Raw genomic sequence first — 16,579 nt, forward strand, 5'->3', positions numbered from 1 at the left:
GGGTCAGTAACTGGTATGGTCAGATAGACTAGTGGTTAGAGTGGTGGGTCAGTAACTGGTATGGTCAGATAGACTAGTGGTTAGAGTGGTGGGTCAGTAACTGGTATGGTATGGTCAGATAGACTAGTGGTTAGAGTGGTGGGTCAGTAACTGGTATGGTCAGATAGACTAGTGGTTAGAGTGGTGGGTCAGTAACTGGTATGGTCAGATAGACTAGTGGTTAGAGTGGTGGGTCAGTAACTGGTATGGTCAGATAGACTAGTGGTTGGAGTGGTGGGTCAGTAACTGGTATGGTATGGTCAGATAGACTAGTGGTTAGAGTGGTGGGTCAGTAACTGGTATGGTCAGATAGACTAGTGGTTAGAGTGGTGGGTCAGTAACCAGTATGGTCAGATAGACTAGTGGTTAGAGTGGTGGGTCAGTAACTGGTATGGTCAGGTAGACTAGTGGTTAGAGTGGTGGGTCAGTAACTGGTATGGTCAGATAGACTAGTGGTTAGAGTGGTGGGTCAGTAACTGGTATGGTCAGATAGACTAGTGGTTAGAGTGGTGGGTCAGTAACTGGTATGGTCAGATAGACTAGTGGTTAGAGTGTTGGGTCAGTAACTGGTATGGTCAGATAGACTAGTGGTTAGAGTGGTGGGTCAGTAACTGGTATGGTCAGATAGACTAGTGGTTAGAGTGGTGGGTCAGTAACTGGTATGGTCAGATAGACTAGTGGTTAGAGTGGTGGGTCAGTAACTGGTATGGTCAGGTAGACTAGTGGTTAGAGTGGTGGGTCAGTAACTGGTATGGTCAGATAGACTAGTGGTTAGAGTGGTGGGTCAGTAACTGGTATGGTCAGGTAGACTAGTGGTTAGAGTGGTGGGTCAGTAACTGGTATGGTCAGATAGACTAGTGGTTAGAGTGGTGGGTCAGTAACTGGTATGGTCAGATAGACTAGTGGTTAGAGTGGTGGGTCAGTAACTGGTATGGTCAGATAGACTAGTGGTTAGAGTGGTGGGTCAGTAACTGGTATGGTCAGGTAGACTAGTGGTTAGAGTGGTGGGTCAGTAACTGGTATGGTCAGATAGACTAGTGGTTAGAGTGGTGGGTCAGTAACTGGTATGGTCAGATAGACTAGTGGTTAGAGTGGTGGGTCAGTAACTGGTATGGTCAGATAGACTAGTGGTTAGAGTGGTGGGTCAGTAACCAGTATGGTCAGATAGACTAGTGGTTAGAGTGGTGGGTCAGTAACTGGTATGGTCAGACAGACTAGTGGTTAGAGTGGTGGGTCAGTAACTGGTATGGTCAGATAGACTAGTGGTTAGAGTGGTGGGTCAGTAACTGGTATGGTCAGATAGACTAGTGGTTAGAGTGGTGGGTCAGTAACTGGTATGGTCAGATAGACTAGTGGTTAGAGTGGTGGGTCAGTAACTGGTATGGTCAGATAGACTAGTGGTTAGAGTGGTGGGTCAGTAACTGGTATGGTCAGATAGACTAGTGGTTAGAGTGGTGGGTCCGTAACTGGTATGGTCAGATAGACTAGTGGTTAGAGTGGTGGGTCAGTAACTGGTATGGTCAGATAGACTAGTGGTTAGAGTGGTGGGTCAGTAACTGGTATGGTCAGATAGACTAGTGGTTAGAGTGGTGGGTCAGTAACTGGTATGGTCAGATAGACTAGTGGTTAGAGTGGTGGGTCAGTAACTGGTATGGTCAGATAGACTAGTGGTTAGAGTGGTGGGTCAGTAACTGGTATGGTCAGATAGACTAGTGGTTAGAGTGGTGGGTCAGTAACTGGTATGGTCAAATTGACTAGTGGTTAGAGTGGTGGGTCAGTAACTGGTATGGTCAGATAGACTAGTGGTTAGAGTGGTGGGTCAGTAACTGGTATGGTCAGATAGACTAGTGGTTAGAGTGGTGGGTCAGTAACTGGTATGGTCAGATAGACTAGTGGTTAGAGTGGTGGGTCAGTAACTGGTATGGTCAGATAGACTAGTGGTTAGAGTGGTGGGTCAGTAACTGGTATGGTCAGATAACTAGTGGTTAGAGTGGTGGGTCAGTAACTGGTATGGTCAGATAGACTAGTGGTTAGAGTGGTGGGTCAGTAACTGGTATGGTCAGATAGACTAGTGGTTAGAGTGGTGGGTCAGTAACTGGTATGGTCAGATAGACTAGTGGTTAGAGTGGTGGGTCAGTAACTGGTATGGTCAGATAGACTAGTGGTTAGAGTGTTGGGTCAGTAACTGGTATGGTCAGGTAGACTAGTGGTTAGAGTGGTGGGTCAGTAACTGGTATGGTCAGATAGACTAGTGGTTAGAGTGGTGGGTCAGTAACTGGTATGGTCAGGTAGACTAGTGGTTAGAGTGGTGGGTCAGTAACTGGTATGGTCAGATAGACTAGTGGTTAGAGTGGTGGGTCAGTAACTGGTATGGTCAGATAGACTAGTGGTTAGAGTGGTGGGTCAGTAACTGGTATGGTCAGATAGACTAGTGCTTAGAGTGTTGGGTCAGTAACTGGTATGGTCAGATAGACTAGTGGTTAGAGTGGTGGGTCAGTAACTGGTATGGTCAGATAGACTAGTGGTTAGAGTGGTGGGTCAGTAACTGGTATGGTCAGATAGACTAGTGGTTAGAGTGGTGGGTCAGTAACTGGTATGGTCAGATAGACTAGTGGTTAGAGTGGTGGGTCAGTAACTGGTATGGTCAGATAGACTAGTGGTTAGAGTGGTGGGTCAGTAACTGATATGGTCAGATAGACTAGTGGTTAGAGTGGTGGGTCAGTAACTGGTATGGTCAGATAGACTAGTGGTTAGAGTGGTGGGTCAGTAACTGGTATGGTCAGGTAGACTAGTGGTTAGAGTGGGGGGTCAGTAACTGGTATGGTCAGATAGACTAGTGGTTAGAGTGGTGGGTCAGTAACTGGTATGGTCAGGTAGACTAGTGGTTAGAGTGGTGGGTCAGTAACTGGTATGGTCAGATAGACTAGTGGTTAGAGTGGTGGGTCAGTAACTGGTATGGTCAGGTAGACTAGTGGTTAGAGTGGGGGGTCAGTAACTGGTATGGTCAGATAGACTAGTGGTTAGAGTGGTGGGTCAGTAACTGGTATGGTCAGGTAGACTAGTGGTTAGAGTGGTGGGTCAGTAACTGGTATGGTCAGATAGACTAGTGGTTAGAGTGGTGGGTCAGTAACTGGTATGGTCAGATAGACTAGTGGTTAGAGTGGTGGGTCAGTAACTGGTATAGTCAGATAGACTAGTGGTTAGAGTGGTGGGTCAGTAACTGGTATGGTCAGATAGACTAGTGGTTAGAGTGTTGGGTCAGTAACTGGTATGGTCAGATAGACTAGTGGTTAGAGTGGTGGGTCAGTAACTGGTATGGTCAGACAGACTAGTGGTTAGAGTGGTGGGTCAGTAACTGGTATGGTCAGATAGACTAGTGGTTAGAGTGGTGGGTCAGTAACTGGTATGGTCAGATAGACTAGTGGTTAGAGTGGTGGGTCAGTAACTGGTATGGTCAGATAGACTAGTGGTTAGAGTGGTGGGTCAGTAACTGGTATGGTCAGGTAGACTAGTGGTTAGAGTGGGGGGTCAGTAACTGGTATGGTCAGATAGACTAGTGGTTAGAGTGGTGGGTCAGTAACTGGTATGGTCAGGTAGACTAGTGGTTGGAGTGGTGGGTCAGTAACTGGTATGGTCAGATAGACTAGTGGTTAAAGTGGTGGGTCAGTAACTGGTATGGTCAGATAGACTAGTGGTTAGAGTGGTGGGTCAGTAACTGGTATAGTCAGATAGACTAGTGGTTAGAGTGGTGGGTCAGTAACTGGTATGGTCAGATAGACTAGTGGTTAGAGTGTTGGGTCAGTAACTGGTATGGTCAGATAGACTAGTGGTTAGAGTGGTGGGTCAGTAACTGGTATGGTCAGACAGACTAGTGGTTAGAGTGGTGGGTCAGTAACTGGTATGGTCAGATAGACTAGTGGTTAGAGTGGTGGGTCAGTAACTGGTATGGTCAGATAGACTAGTGGTTAGAGTGGTGGGTCAGTAACTGGTCTGGTCAGGTAGACTAGTGGTTAGAGTGTTGGGTCAGTAACTGGTATAGTCAGATAGACTAGTGGTTAGAGTGGTGGGTCAGTAACTGGTATGGTCAGATAGACTAGTGGTTAGAGTGTTGGGTCAGTAACTGGTATGGTCAGGTAGACTAGTGGTTAGAGTGGTGGGTCAGTAACTGGTATGGTCAGATAGACTAGTGGTTAGAGTGGTGGGTCAGTAACTGGTATGGTCAGATAGACTAGTGGTTAGAGTGGTGGGTCAGTAACTGGTATGGTCAGATAGACTAGTGGTTAGAGTGGTGGGTCAGTAACTGGTATGGTCAGATAGACTAGTGGTTAGAGTGGTGGGTCAGTAACTGGTATGCTCAGATAGACTAGTGGTTAGAGTGGTGGGTCAGTAACTGGTATGGTCAGATAGACTAGTGGTTAGAGTGGTGGGTCAGTAACTGGTATGGTCAGATAGACTAGTGGTTAGAGTGTTGGGTCAGTAACTGGTATGGTCAGATAGACTAGTGACTAGAGTGGTGGGTCAGTAACTGGTATGGTCAGATAGACTAGTGGTTAGAGTGGTGGGTCAGTAACTGGTATGGTCAGATAGACTAGTGGTTAGAGTGGTGGGTCAGTAACTGGTATGGTCAGATAGACAGGTGGTTAGAGTGGTGGGTCAGTAACTGGTATGGTATGGTCAGATAGACTAGTGGTTAGAGTGGTGGGTCAGTAACTGGTATGGTCAGATAGACTAGTGGTTAGAGTGGTGGGTCAGTAACTGGTATGGTCAGATAGACTAGTGGTTAGAGTGGTGGGTCAGTAACTGGTATGGTCAGATAGACTAGTGGTTAGAGTGGTGGGTCAGTAACTAGTATGGTCAGATAGACTAGTGGTTAGAGTGGTGGGTCAGTAACTGGTATGGTCAGATAGACTAGTGGTTAGAGTGGTGGGTCAGTAACTGGTATGGTCAGATAGACTAGTGGTTAGAGTGGTGGGTCAGTAACTGGTATGGTCAGATAGACTAGTGGTTAGAGTGGTGGGTCAGTAACTGGTATGGTCAGATAGACTAGTGGTTAGAGTGGTGGGTCAGTAACTGGTATGGTATGGTCAGATAGACTAGTGGTTAGAGTGGTGGGTCAGTAACTGGTATGGTCAGATAGACTAGTGGTTAGAGTGTTGGGTCAGTAACTGGTATGGTCAGATAGACTAGTGGTTAGAGTGGTGGGTCAGTAACTGGTATGGTCAGGTAGACTAGTGGTTAGAGTGGTGGGTCAGTAACTGGTATGGTCAGATAGACTAGTGGTTAGAGTGGTGGGTCAGTAACTGGTATGGTCAGATAGACTAGTGGTTAGAGTGGTGGGTCAGTAACTGGTATGGTCAGATAGACTAGTGGTTAGAGTGGTGGGTCAGTAACTGGTATGGTATGGTCAGATAGACTAGTGGTTAGAGTGGTGGGTCAGTAACTGGTATGGTCAGATAGACTAGTGGTTAGAGTGGTGGGTCAGTAACTGGTATGGTCAGATAGACTAGTGGTTAGAGTGGTGGGTCAGTAACTGGTATGGTCAGATAGACTAGTGGTTAGAGTGGTGGGTCAGTAACTGGTATGGTCAGATAGACTAGTGGTTAGAGTGGTGGGTCAGTAACTGGTATGGTCAGATAGACTAGTGGTTAGAGTGTTGGGTCAGTAACTGGTATGGTCAGATAGACTAGTGGTTAGAGTGGTGGGTCAGTAACTGGTATGGTCAGATAGACTAGTGGTTAGAGTGGTGGGTCAGTAACTGGTATGGTCAGATAGACTTGTGGTTAGAGTGTTGGGTCAGTAACTAAAAGGTTGCTGATTTGAATACCTGAACAACCAAGGTAAAAATCTGTTGGTGCCCTTAATTTGGGATCGGTGTCCCATCCACGGGATGGTTGAGCTAACGTAGGCTACTCTTAAGGCACTTACACCTAATTTGCCCCAGGGGCGACATACTGCTATTGCTGACCCTGTAAAACAACACATTTCACTGCACTAATCTGGTGTCTGTGACAATAAAACTATTTAAAAGCTAACAAACATAAAGAAAATTACAGCATTGATGTTTTTTATTACAACAGTTAATTTAACAATGCTGTTTATAAATCTAGTTGACATTCATCCAAGGAGACCTTGACATGCATTACACTCTCACTGCAGAAACATATTCTCATGAAATCACATGACTTCTAGTTAGAGAAAAGGATTCCTGTTAACACGGCCTGCTACAAGCAGTTATGGACAAACGAGAAATGTGACATATCTGTTTGACAGTTACCCTGAAAGATGCATGTTAGAACTATCTTGACATCTTTTTGGGTAACCACATTGGAACATTCTAGTCTTGAAGGACATGAACTGGCAGAACAGGTTTCAGCAAAGTATGGAGTCATTGTTTTCAGGAAGGTGTAACCATGACGATAGGAGAGACAGAAGGCAGACTAAGTACAAGGGCAGCCACCTGAACTACTGTCCTACAAAGACAAACAGCATCTACACAAACAGTGAATCTGAGAAAAATGGCTTCAAGTTTGTTTTTTAGTCCATGCATATTTAGTCCACAGCATGGTAGCAACACAACATAACAACGACATGGTAGCAACACAACATGGTAGCAAAACAAAACATGGTACAAACATTATTGGGCACAGACAACAGCACAAAGGGAGAGAAGGTGGAGGTAGAGTTTAATTGGTTCCATTGTTCCAGGCACAATCAAGCGCAGCTAAAGTATTTGGGGGAAAAAGAAGAATACAACTTGAATCCCTGGTCTGCTGGTCACCCGACCTAGCAGTGGTCCCCTTGAACAATAAGCTCAGTCTATTGGAGGTGCCCAAGAAAGAGAAGTTAACCTGCCTAAATGACTCCTGCCCCGTGGCACTCACGTCGGTAGCCATGAAGTGGTTCGAAGGTAACCTGCCTAAATGACTCCTGCCCCGTGGCACTCACGTCGGTAGCCATGAAGTGGTTCGAAGGTAACCTGCCTAAATGACTACTGCCCCGTGGCACTCACGTCGGTAGCCATGAAGTGCTTCGAAGGTAACCTAGTCCATGCACATGACCACCGATCTGACCCATGACCCCTAAAACGCAAAAGAAAAGTGAAATATCTAGAAATCTGAATGTGTTTATCCAGCTTTCTTGTTGTTTTTCTGTTTTATGGAACCATAACAAGTTGTCATTTACAACTATGACCTGGCCAAGATAGAGCAAAGTAGTGTGACACAAACAACACAGAGTTACACATGGGATAAACAAACGTACAGTCAATAACACAAGAGAAAAGTCTATATACAGTGTGTGCAAATGAAGTAAGATTTAGGAGGTAAGGCAATAAATAGGCCATAGTGGCGAAATAATTACAATTTAGCAATTAAACACTGGAGTGATAGATGTGCAGAAGATGAATGAGCAAGTAGAGATACTGGGGTGCAAAGGAGAGGAAAGAAAATAACAATAAGGGGATGAGGTAGTTGGGTGGGCTATTTACAGATGGGCTATGTACAGCTGCAATGATCGGTACACTGGTCTGACAGCTGATGCTTAAAGTTAGTGAGGGAGATATAAGTCTAAAGATCCAGTGATTTTTGCAATTCGTTCTATTCATTGGCAGCAGAGAACTGGAAGGAAAGGCGGCCAAAGCAGGAATTGGCTTTGTGGGTGACCAGTGAAATATACCTGCTGGAGCGCGTGCTACGAGTGGGTGCTGCTATGGTGACCAGTGAGCTGAGATAAGGCGGGGCTTTACCTAGCAAAGACTTATAGATGACCTGGAGCCAGTGGGTTTGGCGACAAATATGAAGCGAGGGCCAGCCAACGAGAGCATACAGGTCGCAGTGGTGGGTAGTATATGGGGCTTTGGTGGCAAGGTGGATGGCACTGTGATAGACTGTATCAAATTTGCTGAGTTGAGTAATGGAGGTTATTTTATAGATGACATCACCAAAGTCGAGGATCAGTAGAATAGTCAGTTTTACGAGGGTATGTTTGGCAGCATGAGTGAAGAATGTTTTGTTGAGAAATAGGAAGATGATTCTAGATTTAATTTTGGATTGGAGATACTTAATGTGAGTCTGGAAGGAGAATTTACAGTCTAACCAGACACCTAGGTACTTGTAGTTGTCCACATATTCTCAATCAGAACCATCCAGAATAGTGATGCTAGATGGGTGGGAGGGTGCGGGCAGCGATTGGTTGAAAAGTATGCATTTAGTTTAACTTGCATTTAAGAGCTGTTGGATGCCACGGAAGGAGTGTTGTATGTCATTGAAGCTCGTCTGGAGGTTTGTTAACTTCTTGTCAATATGGGGGCGCTGTTTTCACTTTGTAAAAATTAGTTCCCAAATTAAACTGCCTCATACTCAATTCTTGCTCGTACAATATGCATATTATTATTACTATTGGATAGAAAACACTCTCTAGTTTCTAAAACCGTTTGAATTATATCTGTGAGTAAAACAGAACTCAAGTTGCAGCAAACTTCCTGTCAGGAAGTGAGAAATCTGAAATCGGGCACTCTGTTCCAGGGTCAGTTAATTAATTTGCATGTAATCTATGAGTCGACATGCACTGCATACGTCTTCCCCTAGATGTCAGTAAGCAGTGAGAATTGGAATGGTGTGTCTAGGTAGATCTGAGGCCGTATAAAGGCTCTTGGAACCGGGTGTGCACTCTTTTCAACGTTCGCCATGACGCGAGACAGACCTCAGGATGGCATTCTGAAAAGCTCTCGTTATAGGCCTTAGATATATCTGGCTCTGATTTTATTCGATATAGGTGTTAAAAACATCATAATGTAGTTATTTTAAACCGAGTTATATCATTTTATATCAGTATATTGCGATTTTCTGAATTTTCTTTGTGCTGCGTTATCATGAGTTGGACACGTCTGCGCCACATAGCTAATGTTTGCTGCTAATTCCAAAGTTGAAGACGACATTCTACAGCCAGAGCAACGATTATTCTGGACAAAGGACAACTTGCCCAAGATTCTGATGGAAGCTCATCAATTAGTAAGAACTATTTATGATGTTAATTCGTATTTCTGTGTGTAAAATGTTATTAAGCAATAATTCCGCCATTCATTTCGGCACGGTCTCGCTGTAACGCACGCTGTATGTCGTAGTAACGTTAATTTTAAAAATCTAACACAGCGGTTGCATTAAGAACTAATGTATCTTTAATTTGCTGTCCAACCTGTATTTTTTAGTCAAGTTTATGATTAGTTATTGATTAGATTAGGTGCCAAGATGGCGTCAGACAGATTGTTTGAAGTTTGGCTACTATTCACATTGTATAACCACGATTTGTGCCGCTAAATATGCACATTTTCGAACAAACCCTATATGTATTGTGTAATATGATGTTACAGGACTGTCATCTGATGAAGTTTATGAAGGTTAGTCAAAAATTATATATCTTTTGCTGGTTTGTTACGATCGCTAACCTTTGCTGCTGGTAAATGGCTTGTGTTTCTGGCTATTGTGGTAAGCTAATATAATGCTATATTGTGTTTTCGCTGTAAAACACTTAAAAAATCGGAAATATTGGCTGGATTCACAAGATGTTTGTCTTTCATTTGCTGTACACCATATATTTTTCAGAAATGTTTTATGATGAGTATTTAGGTATTTGACGTTGGTCTCTGTAATTATTCTGGCTGCTTCGGCGCTATTTCAGATTGCAGCTGCAATGTAAAACTGTGATTTATACCTGAAATATGCACATTTTTCTAACAAAACATATGCTATACAATAAATCTGTTATAAGACTGTCATCTGATGAAGTTGTTTCTTGGTTAGTGACTATTTATATCTTTATTTGGTCGAATTTGTGATAGCTACCTATGCAGGAAAAAAATGGTGAAAAAAAAAGTTGGGTGTTTTGCTATCGTGGTTAGCTAATATAAATACATATTGTGTTTTCCCTGTAAAACATTTTAAAAATCGGAAATGATGGCTGGATTCACAAGATGTTTATCTTTCATTTGGTGTCTTGGACTTGTGATTTCATGAACATTTGATTATATGATATCCCTGTCGCTTTAGGCTAGGCTATGCTAGTCAGCTTTTTTGATGGGGGGATCCCGGATCCGGGGTTGTGACTCGTTAAAGGTTAACACAGTGTCCAAAGAAGGGCCAGAAGTATACAGAATGGTGTCGCTCGCGTAGAGGTGGATCAGAGAATCACCAGCAACAAGAGCGACATCATTGATGAATACAGAGAAAAGAGTCGGCCTGAAAATGTAACCCTGTGGCACCCCGATAGAGACTGCCAGAGGTCACGACAACAGGCCCTACGATTTGACACACTGAACTCTATCTGAGAAGTTGTTGGTAAACTAGGCAGGGCAGTCATTTGAGAAACTAAGGCTATTCAGTCTTCCGATAATGTAAGGGTCCTGTGTGTAGCTGGTGTAGAGAGTCAGGCGCAGGACAGCAGAATTGAGTAATCAACGTACTTTACTCAAAAAGACAAATATACAAAGTAACATTATGAGCCCACAAAGACGGACCGAATTACAATAAACAATCACTCACAAACACAACATGGGGAACAGAGGGTTAAATAATCAACAAGTAATTGGTTGAGTGAAGCCAGGTGTTTGAGACAAAGACAGAATAAATGGAAAATGAAAAGTGGATCGGCGGTGGCTAGAAAGCCGGTGACGTCGACCGCCGAACGCCGCCCAAACAAGGAGAGGGATCGACTTCGGCGGAACAGATCGTGACAGATAAGAATGCGGTGATTGACAGAGTCGAAAGCCTTGGCCAGGTCGATGAATACGGCTGCACAGTATTGTCTTTTATCGATGGCGGTTATGATATCGTTTAGTACCTTGAGCGTGACTGAGGTGCACCCGTGACCAGCTCGGAAACCGGATTACATAGCGGAGAAGGTACGGTGGAATTCGAAATGGTCGGTGATCTGTTTGTTAACTTGGCTTTTGAAAACTTTAGAAAGGCAGGGTAGGATAGATATAGGACTGTAACAGTTTGGGTCTAGAGTGTCACCCCATTTGAAGAGGGGGATGACCGCGGCAGCTTTCCAGTCTTTAGGGATCTCAGACAATACGAAAGAGAGGTTGAACAGGCTAGTTATGTAGTTGTGTTTTCATGTTTTGAATGTTGTATTGGAGTAGGCCTAACCCTCACCATTTTTTCTGGTAATGGAGAGAGACACCAGGAAAGACAAAGAGACAGCAACAAAAGAATAGGATATGATGGAGAGAGACACCAGACAAGACAAAGAGACCACAACAGAAGAATAGGATATGATGGAGAGAGACACCAGACAAGACACAGAGACAGCAACAGAAGAATAGGACATGATGGAGAGAGACACCAGACAATACAGAGAAAGTGATGGAGAGAGACACCAGACAAGACACAGAGGCAGCAACAGAAGAATAGGATATGATGGAGAGAGACACCAGACAAGACACAGAGACAGCAACAGAAGAATAGGACATGATGGAGAGAGACACCAGACAAGACACAGAGACAGCAACAGAAGAAAATGACATGATGGAGAGAGACACCAGACAAGACACAGAGACAGCGACTGAAGAATAGGATATGATGGAGAGAGACACCAGACAAGACACAGAGACAGCAACAGAAGAAAATGACATGATGGAGAGAGACACCAGACAAGACACAGAGACAGCGACTGAAGAATAGGATATGATGGAGAGAGACACCAGACAAGACACAGAGGCAGCAACAGAAGAATAGGACATGATGGAGAGAGACACCCGACAAGACACAGAGACAGCAACAGAAGAACAGGACATGATGGAGAGAGACACCAGACAAGACACAGAGACAGCGACTGAAGAATAGGACATGATGGAGAGAGACACCCGACAAGACACAGAGACAGCAACAGAATAGGATATGATGGAGAGAGACACCAGACAAGACACAGAGACAGCAACAGAATAGGATAAGACACAGAGAAAGTGATGGAGAGAGGCAGAGGAGGGCAGAGTAGGGAAGTGTACAGTAGACTGCTAAATAGGATTCTAAAAAGTGCACTGTGTGTGTGTGTGTGTGTGTGTGTGTGTGTGTGTGTGTGTGTGTGTGTGTGTGTGTGTGTGTGTGTGTGTGTGTGTGTGTGTGTGTGTGTGTGTGTGTGTGTGTGTGTGTGTGTGTGTGTGTGTGTGTGTGTGTGTGTGTGTGAGAGAGAGGGTGTTTAGGTACTGTAGGATTCTTTAATCAGTTTGGCTAATTGGACAGGTCAGAGTCTACGTTTGAAGTGGTGGAGTGGTTTTTGGCAATACACTTCAGATGTAATCATGGATTTAGCTGTTGAAATTCCTTCCCGGACCCCGCTACCGCCTATGGGCTAAGCCACCAATGTCTTCAAATCCTAGGCGAGAGATTGGCTGCTACCACTGGGGAGAGAGAGGAGCTGCTACCCCTGGGGAGAGAGGAGCTGCTACCCCTGGGGGGAGAGGAGCTGCTACCCCTGGGGAGAGAGGAGCTGCTACCCCTGGGGAGAGAGGAGCTGCTACCCCTGGGGAGAGAGAGGAGCTGCTACCCCTGGGGAGAGAGGAGCTGCTACCCCTGGGGAGAGAGAGGAGCTGCTACCCCTGGGGAGAGAGGAGCTGCTACCCCTGGGGAGAGAGGAGCTGCTACCCCTGGGGAGAGAGGAGCTGCTACCCCTGGGGAGAGAGGAGCTGCTACCAGGAGAGAGAGGAGCTGCTACCCCTGGGAGAGAGAGGAGCTTCTACCCCTGGGGAGAGAGGAGCTGCTACCCCTGGGGAGAGAGGAGCTGCTACCCATGTGGAGAGTGGAGCTGCTACCCCCGGGGAGAGAAGGGCTGCTACCCCTGGGGAGAGAGAGGAGCTGCTACCCCTGGGGAGAGAGGAGCTGCTACCCATGTGGAGAGTGGAGCTGCTACCCCCGGGGAGAGAAGGGCTGCTACCCCTGGGGAGAGAGAGGAGCTGCTACCAAGAGAGACTGTGACCCTGCTCAGGAAGAGCTTAACATTTGTTGATTGTTGTGGAACGTTTGTCAGGAGCTTCAGTGATGAAGACTGCTGAACTTGCTGATGTTTCACAATATGCCATGACCATCTCCAGGTCACCAGGTCTCAACTGAGTTGAACACAATCATCAACAAAACACCAAATTATGGATTTTCTTGTGGAAGAATGGTGTCACATCCCTCCAATAGAGTTCCAGACAGTTGTAGAATGTATGCCAAGGCACATTGTAAGAGCTGTAAAGAGAGAGGGAGGGGAGAGAGAACAGGCAGAACCTGATATGTAAATGAGCAGAGCAAATGAAAGTAACTTTTGAAGACCGAATGATCATTCAGACTCTGTTTCTATTGAGAGATAAAAGGTAAGACGACGATTGTTATGTGTATTCATATAGTTGATGATATTGTTATGTGTATTCATATAGTTGATGATATTGTTATGTGTATTCATATAGTTGATGATATTGTTGGTGGACAGTGTTATAATAGTCCTACTCTCCTTAAAATGTATTTGATATAAATTAGATGCGTGGGGTGAATTCGTTCTGTGCCCATCTGTGTGCCCCAGGGTGATCGCTCCTACACTATCTAGAATCTAAAAGGGTTATTTGGCTGTCCCCATAGGAGAACCTTTTGTAGAACCCTTTTTGGTACTAGGTAGAACCCTTTTGGGTTCCATGAAGAACCCTTTCCACAGAGGGTTCTACATGGAAGCCAGAAGGGTTCTACCTGGAACCCAAAAGCGTTCTCCTATGGGGACAGCCGGAGGACCCGTTTGGAACCCTTTATTCTAAGAGTGTACTGTATCATAGGTCTATAGACTTGTCTTCTCAAAACAGGCTTAAAACACAACAAGCAACAAACAAACATTTTCTCTTTCTAATCTACTGTTAATGCTTTTCACTCAGGAAGGTTTGTTGTGTGAAAAGAGACACATAAATATTGTGGAAAGCCTAACAACAAATTACACTTCCTCAAAACAGGTTGTGTGTATTCATTAGTGCCCATCGTAGCAAAACGTTTGGCAACAGAAACCGTTTAGTCCACGTTGTACAGTGTTTGGAGTAAACTGTTTATGTAACATTTAAAACTGTTGGCTGTGGAGTAAACTAATGAATACAACCCAGGTTGTATCCTACGACTCGGCATGTTTATACCTGCCTGATGCTGAAACCTGAACGTAGCCTGAGGGGTAAACTATGATACAGGCTAGATATACTGGTTTTCTAAAAATAGGCAACTTCAGTTAGCTTCACATTCCAGCTCAGACCTCACCCTTAAGAAAATACAGAACAGAACAGAAAATATCTCAATGACTTGACATGTTCTGGTTGTGAATTCAGGCTACAAGGTGAGAATCCTGCCAGGGATTATTGTAAAGTGTGTAGATAAATTAAATGTATGGTGTAATGTTAGTATAGTGAAGTAAAACACTCCTAACAGTAGATAAATTAAATGTATGGTGTAATGTTAGTATAGTGAAGTAAAACACTCCTAACAGTAGATAAATTAAATGTATGGTGTAATGTTAATATAGTGATATAGTGAATATAGTGAAGTAAAACACTCCTAACAGTCTACTTCTACTGAGACAGGTTGGTGTCAGTTTAATCAAACAACATGGAGCTGACTGGACCTGGTCAAGTCAAATTCAATACATCAATATTCAGATATTATAGTACTACATTTAACATTTCATATGATAATGTAATTGTACCATAGTTCCTCTATAGTGTAGTGATCCTCTACATTTCATATGATAATGTAATTGTATCATAGTTCCACTATAGTGTAGTGATCCTCTACATTTCATATGATAATGTAATTGTATCATACTTCCTCTATAGTGTAGTGATCCTCTACATTTCATATGATAATGTAATTGTATCATAGTTCCTCTATAGTGTAGTGATCCTCTACATTTCATATGATAATGTAATTGTACCATAGGTCCTCTATAGTGTAGTGAGCCTCTACATTTCATATGATAATGTAATTGTATCATAGTTCCACTATAGTGTAGTGATCCTCTACATTTCATATGATAATGTAATTGTATCATAGATCCTCTACATTTCATATGATAATGTAATTGTACCATAGGTCCTCTATAGTGTAGTGAGCCTCTACATTTCATATGATAATGTAATTGTACCATAGGTCCTCTATAGTGTAGTGAGCCTCTACATTTCATATGATAATGTAATTGTATCATAGTTCCTCTATAGTGTAGTGATCCTCTACATTTCATATGATAATGTAATTGTACCATAGTTCCACTATAGTGTAGTGATCCTCTACATTTCATATGATAATGTAATTGGATCATAGGTCCTCTATAGTGTAGTGATCCTCTACATTTCATATGATAATGTAATTGGATCATAGGTCCTCTATAGTGTAGTGATCCTCACTATATGAGCCACGTCACAATTCCAACCAAGTAACCCAATTGGTGCCAATGGCGCGATGCGTAGGTTGTTTGCCTTTAACACATGCAACCTGGGTTCGCTTCCCTGCCCCACTGTTTGCTACATTGGTGTCTGAGACATGCTCTTATGTGAGCCAGGTAACAATTCCCACCATGTGGGTTAACCCTATTGGTGCAATACGTAGGGTGTTAACTTCCCTGCCCACTGTTTTCAACTACATTCAGAGCATAGGCTGCCCGACATTCGTTGAACAAAGAGACACAATAATATGAGGTAAAGGATGTCAGGATAATATCAGTAAGTGTTGATTTAGAGTTGTCTTCTGGGTTCAGCCTCTTTTATCAACAATAATAATATCATATACAACCTGTTGAACAAAGAGATACAATAATATGAGGTAAAGGATGTCAGGATAATATCAGTAAGTGTTGATTTAGAGTTCTGGGTTCAGCCTTATTTTATCAACAGGTTGAAATGTAGTAAATGACATCTCCTCAGAGTTCTGGGTTCAGCCTCTTTGATCAACAGGTTGACATGGAGTAAATGACATCACAATGACATCTCCTCAGAGTTCTGGGTTCTTTGATCAACAGGTTGACATGTAGTAAATTACATCACAATGACATCTCCTCAGAGTTCTGGGTTCAGCCTTCTTTTATCAACAGGTTGACATGTAGTAAATGACATCACAATGACATCTCCTCAGAGTTCTGGGTTCTTTTATCAACAGGTTGAAATGTAGTAAATGACATCACAATGACATCTCCTCAGAGTTCTGGGTTCAGCCTTCTTTTATCAACAGGTTGACATGTAGTAAATGACATCACAATGACATCTCCTCAGAGTTCTGGGTTCTTTGATCAACAGGTTGACATGTAGTAAATGACATCACAATGACATCTCCTCAGAGTTCTGGGTTCTTTTATCAACAGGTTGACATGTAGTAAATTACATCACAATGACATCTCCTCAGAGTTCTGGGTTCAGCCTTCTTTTATCAACAGGTTGACATGTAGTAAATGACATCACAATGACATCTCCTCAGAGTTCTGGGTTCTTTGATCAACAGGTTGACATGTAGTAAATGACATCACAATGACATCTCCTCAGAGTTCTGGGTTC

The 16,579-nt window shown here is 43.6% G+C and overlaps 1 protein-coding gene and 1 long non-coding RNA gene across 2 annotated transcripts in view; both read right to left on the minus strand.

Annotated features, from left to right (window-relative positions):
• LOC139569930 (uncharacterized) overlaps positions 1 to 16,579 on the minus strand; it is an 823,452-nt gene that overhangs the window by 655,199 nt on the left and 151,674 nt on the right. The gene's annotated exons all lie outside the window — the stretch shown is intronic.
• LOC139539816 (NLR family CARD domain-containing protein 3-like) overlaps positions 1 to 16,579 on the minus strand; it is a 446,707-nt gene that overhangs the window by 269,142 nt on the left and 160,986 nt on the right. The window lies entirely within an intron of this gene.

Source organism: Salvelinus alpinus, chromosome 1 (assembly GCF_045679555.1).
Source record: "Salvelinus alpinus chromosome 1, SLU_Salpinus.1, whole genome shotgun sequence".
In the NCBI taxonomy this organism is placed as follows: Eukaryota; Metazoa; Chordata; class Actinopteri; order Salmoniformes; family Salmonidae; genus Salvelinus; species Salvelinus alpinus.